Raw genomic sequence first — 8,512 nt, 5'->3', positions numbered from 1 at the left:
GAACCTCAGGTTTGAGATGGCCTCACATTAGAGCTGCCAACAAAATCCAGACTCGCCTGAGAGGGTTGATCCAGTCCTGGGACCTGTGGTTCTTCTTTGAACCTTTTCTAATTCCGCTATATCTTTTTTGAGATATGGTGACCAGAACTGAACGCAATATTCAAGGTGCGCACTCACCATGGAGCGATACAAAGGCATTATAGCATTTTCGGTCTTATGCACCATCCCTTTCCTAATAATTCCTAGCACCCCATTTGCATTTTTGGCCACTGCCGCACACTGAGCAGAAGATTTCAGCGTATTATCTACAGTGACACCCAGATCTTTTTCTTGAGCGCTGACCCCCAAGGTGGACCCTAGCATCAGGTAACTATGATTTCTTCCAGTATTCTTTTCTGTGTTTCTCTTCTTGAGTTTTTCTGTATTTCATGAGCACCACATCTTTTGCCTTTATTATCTCAGCTACTTATTTGGAGAACCATATCGGTTTCCTTTTTTTCTTGCTTTTATTTACTCTCCTTACGTAAAGGTCAGTAGCCATCTTAATAACTCATTTCATCCTGGAACACTGTCATTTCACTTCTTGTATGTCTTCCCATCCCATCAGCTCTCTCTTCAGGTATGCCCTCGTTTTTATTAAAGTGAGCATTTTGAAATCCAGGACTTCTTTGAGTGCTCTAGCTGTTATATGAAGCCAAACCATTTGATGATCATTACTGCCCAGGTGGGCACCTACTCTGACACTAGACACATTTTCCCCATTTGTGAGCACCAGATCCATCACCATTTGTCTGAGTAGAGCACTTTGAAAGGTATCCACTATCTGCCTACTTCTTTCTGATTCTGCAGATGGAACTTTCAAGTCCACATCTGGCAAGTTGAAATCTTTTAGTAATAACATTTCCCCTTTCTTTCCCAACTTTTGGGCACCTGTAACCAGATATATATCAAGCTGCTCCAATTGTGTTGCAGGTCTGTAGACAGGAATACAAAAGCAGGGCAGAACCTCTACGTTACATCATCTAAGAACGCAAGAGTATAGAGGCTGACCAAAATATGTCTTGTGGTCAGCCTCTAATCTTGCTTGCTTGGAGGTCTGTAGACAACACCCATGTGGATGGTGGTTCTGTCTTCTTTTTTCAAGGCAAACCATATTGCTTCTTCCTTTTCCCAGACCCCCTGCATTTCAGTTCTTTTGATATTATTTCTTACATGTAGAGCTACTCCTTCACCTTTTCAACCATCTCTATCCTTCCTAAATAGAATATAGCCCGGTATGTTTGTGTCCCATTCATGGGAATTATTGAATCATGGCTCTGTGATAGTGACAACATCTTAATCTGCCCCTACCATCAGGGCTTTCAGATCCTGAACTTTGTTGCTTAGTCTGCGAGCATTTGTGGTCATTACTTTCCAACTACATTTCAGTGGCACTCTCATCTTCTGTGTAGTTGTTTTCATTGCTTTATTTACTACTACTATTGTCACAGCTTGACTTTTGCTGGGGGCTGACTACCTGAATTGAACTGCTTCAAACTGCCACCCCCAGCTTCTAGTTTAGATACCTAGACAAGTGGAGGGGCATTTTCGATATGACAACTAAGTCCAACTTTGGACGTTTTTGCAAAGGGGCACCTATATGTGGGTACAGTGAGTTTCTGGTGAGTTTTGGAGGGCTCACAGTTTCCTCCACAAGTGTAACAGGTAGGGGGAGGTAGGAGCCTGGATCCACCTGTCTGCAGTGCACTGCAACACCACTAAACTACTCCCGGGACCTGTATGCTATTCTAATGGACCTCAGTATAACATCTGAGGCTGGAAATTTTGTTTTTAATCACATTTTTTGGGGGGGTGGGAGGGGGTTAGTGACCACTTGGGGAGAAAGGGGAGGTCAATTCTGATTCTGGAGTGGAGGAGTGGCCTAGTGGTTAGGGTGGTGGACTTTGGTCCTGAGGAACTGAGTTTGATTCCCAGCACAGGCAGCTCCTTGTGACTCTGGGCAAGTCACTTAACCCTCCATTGCCACATTGAGCCTGCCATGAGTGGGAAAGCATGGGGTACAAATGAAATAAAAAAAATTTCCTCCAGTGTCATCTGGTTATTTAGAGCACCTTTTTGTGCCTTATTCATTATAAAAACAGGTCTAACTCAAAACATCTTAGGTTTAGTCCTGGATGGTTTTGTTTTGTTCCATTACGGCTGAAAAATATCCAAGTGTCTAAGTGTTAGGAATGCACATACTTCACACTTAACACGCCCTGACACACCCTCTTGTGATCTGAATACAATTCTGATGGACTTCATAGAAAAACATTTAAAAATTGTTTTTGAAAATACCAATTTGGACATTTTTGTGAGAAAAACATCCAAATGCAGATTTATGCCACTTTCTGGACATTTTTCTCTTTTGAAAATAAGCTCCATATTGTCTGAATCTCTCACCAAGAATTATTTTTCCTGCCACAGTGAGATGCAGCCCATCATTACAATCTAGTCTTTTGTTTTTCCATGTATTGCCCCATCCTCCTATGTACTTAAAACTATTTTGGTAACACCAGGCTTTGAGCCACTTAATGAAGTTTGTATTTTGTAGTAATTACTCTCCCTTTCCATAAGTAGGTAGAACTTAAAAAAAAAAAAAACTATAGTCTGTACCAAAGATTTTAACTCCTCTCCCAACTCCTGAATAGCTCTCTGGGCTACAAACAGGGTACTATTGGATAGATCATTTGTGCCCAGGTGGATAACAACATCAGTGTTAGAATCTTTATTCTCTTCTCTGATTATAGTCAGTATTTTCCTGGTACTCCTGGTAGCTGAGGATCCTGGAATGCATTTTTACACTGTTGGGCCCCTTGAACTGTGTTCCAAAGTTAATGCCTCTGATAATGGAATTCTCTAGCAGCAACAATTTTCTGGTTTGAGTTTTATTAGTGCTTTGGGAGTGTCTTTTCTCTTCAGCTAATCCAGCCTTCTGCCTATACCTGCTATCAGAAGCCTGAAGAAAGCTGCTTTTCTATTGCTCTCTTCCCTTGGAGGCCGGGCTGGGATAATCTTGCCCCCCCCCCCCCCCTCGGTAGCCCTGGTTGGGTGCATAAGAATAGCAGAAATGCCCCAAAACATGCCTCTTTCAATGTTAGTGCCCCCATGCATTCATGCATGAGAGAAGTTAGGTGCATTATATATATAGAATAGGGGTATAAATCCACTATGCACATAACAGCAAATTAATGCCAATTATTTTTGTTAATGTAAATTATTTGTATTTATCACCAATTTAGTGCCAATTACTTATATGTACAACTGCCTCTATTCTATAACTGTGTGCCCAATCGTGCGCCTATTTGGGTGCCATTTCTAGAATTTGGGGTACAGAATGTTACGTTCTTGCTCACTAGAACCCTCATCTCCTAGTTGCTTTATAAGATGTCTAGATTCCTCCATCTAGCACTTTCACAGTTTATCTGATGACATAAAAGTTTTAATTCCATCACATTATTTGACGATAGGCTGTTGCTAGAGGATGGCAGAAGACATGAATGAAAAAAGTCAGCTTTTAGTTTCTAGATCTGTCAGCTTCTTTTGGAAGGAAATACTTGCATACATACCTAAATATATCTAATATATTAACCGCAATATGGTGGTCCATCAATCTAGATATTATAGCCACATTAAAGTTGGATAGATCTGGTGGGGTTATATTTACTATACAGGTTAGAATACAGGGAGAAACAGAGGGACTACAATTAGATCAGGGGCATAGCTAGGTGGGGCCACGGGGGCATGGGCCCCCACAGATTTAGCCCTGGCCCCCTCTACTTTGACCCCCCCCCCCCGCTATTTACCCTTCCCCGCCACTTTTGAACCCCTCCCCCGCTGCCTTCAGGTACCTTTGCTGGCGGGGGACCCCAATCCCCACTAGCTGAAGTCTTCTTCAGCACCGGTTTCCAGCGCGTTTGCTGATCTGTTTCTGTCAGTCCTCACTCCTCACGTCCTGCATGCATGTCCTGCACGGGGCTACATACAGGATGTGTACGTAGGACGTCAGGGACTGTCCTTCTATGTTAAATTGTACAGCGCTGCGTAACCCTAGTAGCGCTTTAGAAATGTCAAGTAGTAGTAGTAGTAGTAGTTAGCTATCAATTTCACTTCTGTCAGCTTGTTTCCTCAAAAAAGCCATGAATCCTTCTTCTTCAACCATAAGCATTTTCTCAGTCCGAAAATTCAGTTGTACCATATCCATTGCATACTAATCATGGACGTTATGATCAAGTTTCCTGATTTCTGCCATTAAGGAATGGAAATTTATTAGTACACACTTAGGAGTCCTTTTACTAGGCATCAGTAAGCACTAATATGTGCTTACTATGTGGGAAAATGCACTACCAAGGGGCACGCTCAGGCACCCCGTGGTAGTGTCGGCATCTGTGCGTGTTTCCCATGCACTAAAAAATACTTTAGCTAATTGCTTAGCACAGCCACATTGCCAAACACCTACCGATTAGTGCATGGCTAGTGCGAGAGCCCTTTCTGCCTGCTAGGTAGGTGTCAGTAAGGGCTCATGTGCTAATGGCAATGCACTAATTGTGAAATTATTATATTGCCATTAATTGAGGAACTGAAAAATTGGCCATTTTACAGCTGTGCTAAACGTGGCCTCAGTGCATGGGGAAACCCACGCTCTAGTCACAGCACAGGTCACCTTATAGAGCAGCTTAGTAAAAGGGCCCCTTAGGGCTGTGGCGCATTTGTCACTCTGGGAATAGCTAGCATGGTTTAGTAAAAGGGGCCCTTAAGGCCTCTTTTATCAAGTCAGACAAGCGGCTCCTGGTGTGGTAATGCAGACAAAACCCATTCCCTTTGAAAGGAGTGGCCTAGTGGTTAGGGTGGTGAACTTTGGTCCTAAGAAACTGAGTTCAAGTCTCACTTCAGGCAGAGGCAGCTCCTTGTGACTCTGGGCAAGTCACTTAACCCTCCATTGCCCCATGTAAGCCGCATTGAGCCTGCCATGAGTAGGAAAGTGCAGGGTACAAAAGTAACTAAAATAAAAATTCCTGATACTGTGAAGATGAAGTGCCCCTGGGTCAGTGCTGGTAGTTTCTCATAGTTTCTATATTTTTCATAAAGTATGAAATTATATGTGATAATGGTTCCATCTCTTGATTTGGCCATCGTCTTGTTTTCATCTCCCCTCTGCTTCAAATGAGCATTACAGTCGTTCTCAATATTTCACTAGAGCCCTTATGAACAAATATATTGGTTCTGGAATGCCTGTTTTCCTTTCTGAGTACAAAAAAACAGAAGAAACCAGTCTTCGCAAAAAAACAGCAAAAAAGCAAAACAGCGAAGATGACTAACAAAACAAAAATAATAAAAAAATTAAAAACAAGAAAATATCAAATTTGTATTTAAAAATACAAATACATAAAAAAGTAAAAAAATGAAAAGGACAACACTTGTTCATAAAAAATTAAAACACTTTATTAGCCAAAGGATAGCAGGGAGAAAGGGACTCGACACAGCTGTGTTTCGGCCAGACAGGCCTGCGTCAGGAGTCTTCTCACCGTGTGTTGATTTTTAATTCTATCCAATTGTAAAAGGAATATGTGTATCTCTTTTTGAACTATAGCCATAAATAATCCTTGAAAACAAAGTAAAGCATAAACTATCAGAGCAGCGTCTCGTCTCTGTAAATGTAGTGATCTTGCAAACATTTTTTTCATACATTTTTTCCATCTAAAATTTAACTAGTCATCTTGGAGCATGAAGTATGTCAAGGGCATGCTATTTGGAACCTTTTACCAGTTGATATAAGAGGGTACGCTAGTTATTTGAATTTCAGGAAACAAGTTAAGGCTTGGCTTTTGGGACAAGTGTTTGGAAAGGTAGTGGCAGGAGAAGGTTAGAGAGAGGAGGAGGGGTAGGGATGTGGGAAAGGGACTTGTTGCTGGATTTTTGTATATGTTGTGGATGTACATAATAGAGCTTGTATATGCATATGGAATGTATTGTTATACTGGATTGAGGGAAAGGTCTGATGATTGCAGGGGAGCAGTGAAAACTGTACAATACATAAGAGCATAACTTAAGAATTGCCATACTGGGTCCAGCCCAAAGGTCCATATAGCCCAATTTATTTCTAACAGTGGCCAATCCAGAATACAAGAACTTGCAGAATTCTAAAAAAGTTGCAAAATTCCATGCTATTTACCCCACCCACCCGCCCGAGACAAGTGGTGTCTTTCTTCAGGCCTACCTTGATAATGGTTTATGGACTTTCTCCCAAATCCTATATATGGCACCTTAAGTTGAGTGCACTAATTTTTGTGCACACAACTTAATTGAGCAACAAGCCAATCAGTGCTGATAATTGGTACTTAATAACCAATTAGTGGCACTAATTGGCTTTAATTAGAATTTATGTGCACAGCTTTCTAGGTATATTCTATAATGTTGTATTGTGCACAGTTGAAAAGGGGATGCGATCATGGGTGAGGAATGGGCAGGTTGTGGGTGCTTCAAAAAAACTATGCATACTATTATTAATACACCTGATCTGCGCCTAACTTAGGTGCAGATATTTAGGTCTGGTTTTAGCTGGCTTACATGGGCGCACCTAAATTTTAAGTGCAAGAAAGGCATGTAGTTTATAGAATTATGCTAAGGGCGTGGTTTTATGGTGCAGATTCCCCCCCTTATCTCCAAAAGGTTGTCCAAATCCTTTTTAAACACATCTACAGTAACTGCTATCACCGCATCCTCTGGCAATGAGTTCCAGAGTTTAACTATGTGTTGAGTGAAAAAAAAAGTTTTCCTGTTAGTTTTAAAAGTACTAACCTGTAACAACATGGCATGTCCTCTAATGCTTGTACTTTTTGAAAGATTAAACAATCAATTTGTGTTTTCCTATTCCACTCCACTCAGGATTTTATAGACCTCTAACATATTTCTCCTCAGTCATCTCTTCTCCAAACTGAAGAGACCTAACCTCTTTAGCTTTTACTCATATGAGAGTCATTCCATCCCCTTAATTATTGTGGTCACTCTTCTTTGTATCTTTTCAAATTCTACTATGTCTTTTTTTTTTTGTAGTGACTAAAATTGCTCACAATACTCAAGGTGTAGTCATACCACAAAACAGTACAGAGACATTATGATACTCTTTGTTTTATTCCTAATTCCTTTCCTAACAATTCATAATATTCTGTTTATTCTTTTGGCCACTGCAGCACAAGGCGCAGACGATTTCAATGTATTGTCCACAGTGACGTCTACATCAATTTCCTAGATTGTAGAAACTAACATCAAGGAGTGGCCTAGGGGTTAGAACACCGGTCTTGCAGTCCAGAGGTGGCCAGTTTAAATCCCACTGCTGCTCCTTATGATCTTGGGCAAATTGCTTAACTCTCCATTGCCTCAAGTAGAAACTTAGATTGTGAGCCCTCCTGGGATAAAGAAATATCCAATGTACCTGAATGTAACTCACCTTGAGCTACTACTGAAAAAGGTGTGAGCAAAATCTTAATAAATGTAGCAATAATTTGGGTTATTCTTCCCACTGTACATCACTTAAACCCCTCTATTTACTATGCCGTGCTAGCGGCATTAGCGCACGGCTGATGCTAGTGCATTGTAGTAAATAGGAGGGTAAATCTCATCTGCCATTTGGATGTTCATTCTTTCAGTCCTCTAACATCCTCCTGCAACATCTCATAGTCCTTATGTGATTGCAAATTGTTTGGGGTTGTTGAATAGAGATGATATATAAATTGGCATAAATAAATTTAGCAAGAGTGTACCAATATATAATGTCATCCAATCAGTAATACCTAGCTAAGCTTGATTGGGGGTGAATAGTTGTCCTCAAGTTAACTGAATAATTTGATCTTGATTAATTTTTACTTGGTGTATTTGAAAATGATCCACTTAACCAGTTACCTTGTTAAATTTGCTAGGAAAATGTTAACCGACTTGATGCACCCAGATAAATATGAACCCCATTGAATACAAGCCTTGAATTAAATTGTGGCTGTTTTTCACATTTTCAATGGATAGAATAGAAGTTAAAAGAATCCATCATCATACTGAAAGATTGATGTGTAATAGAAAATATGATGAATAAAAATTTCAACTCTGCACATTAACCAGAGCAAAAATATATTCTTTTATAATCAGCAGTGTGAGAGTTAGAGTTAAAATGGAGATTCTGAACCCCAAACCAGAATTGATTTCAGGATCTGAAACTCTGGTTTGATAAGCTATCAAATAAGGTAGCCATTGCTATACTGTCTGTGATAAATAAAGTGATCCATACCATGTGTATGTTTATTTGACTTTACTCAAAAAGAGTCTAAAGAAATAGCATATTGGATTCTGATCTCATAAAATCTCAGCAGCTGAGAAGTGTTGGACATAACCTCTATTATACTTTGATGGGAGTGCAGGAAATAGTACTAATGACTCAACAACAGAAATTTTATAAAGGGGCACCAATTTATTAGGCACCTAAAGG

Source organism: Microcaecilia unicolor, chromosome 1 (assembly GCF_901765095.1).
Source record: "Microcaecilia unicolor chromosome 1, aMicUni1.1, whole genome shotgun sequence".
Taxonomy (NCBI): Eukaryota; Metazoa; Chordata; class Amphibia; order Gymnophiona; family Siphonopidae; genus Microcaecilia; species Microcaecilia unicolor.
This window is presented reverse-complemented; position numbering follows the sequence as displayed.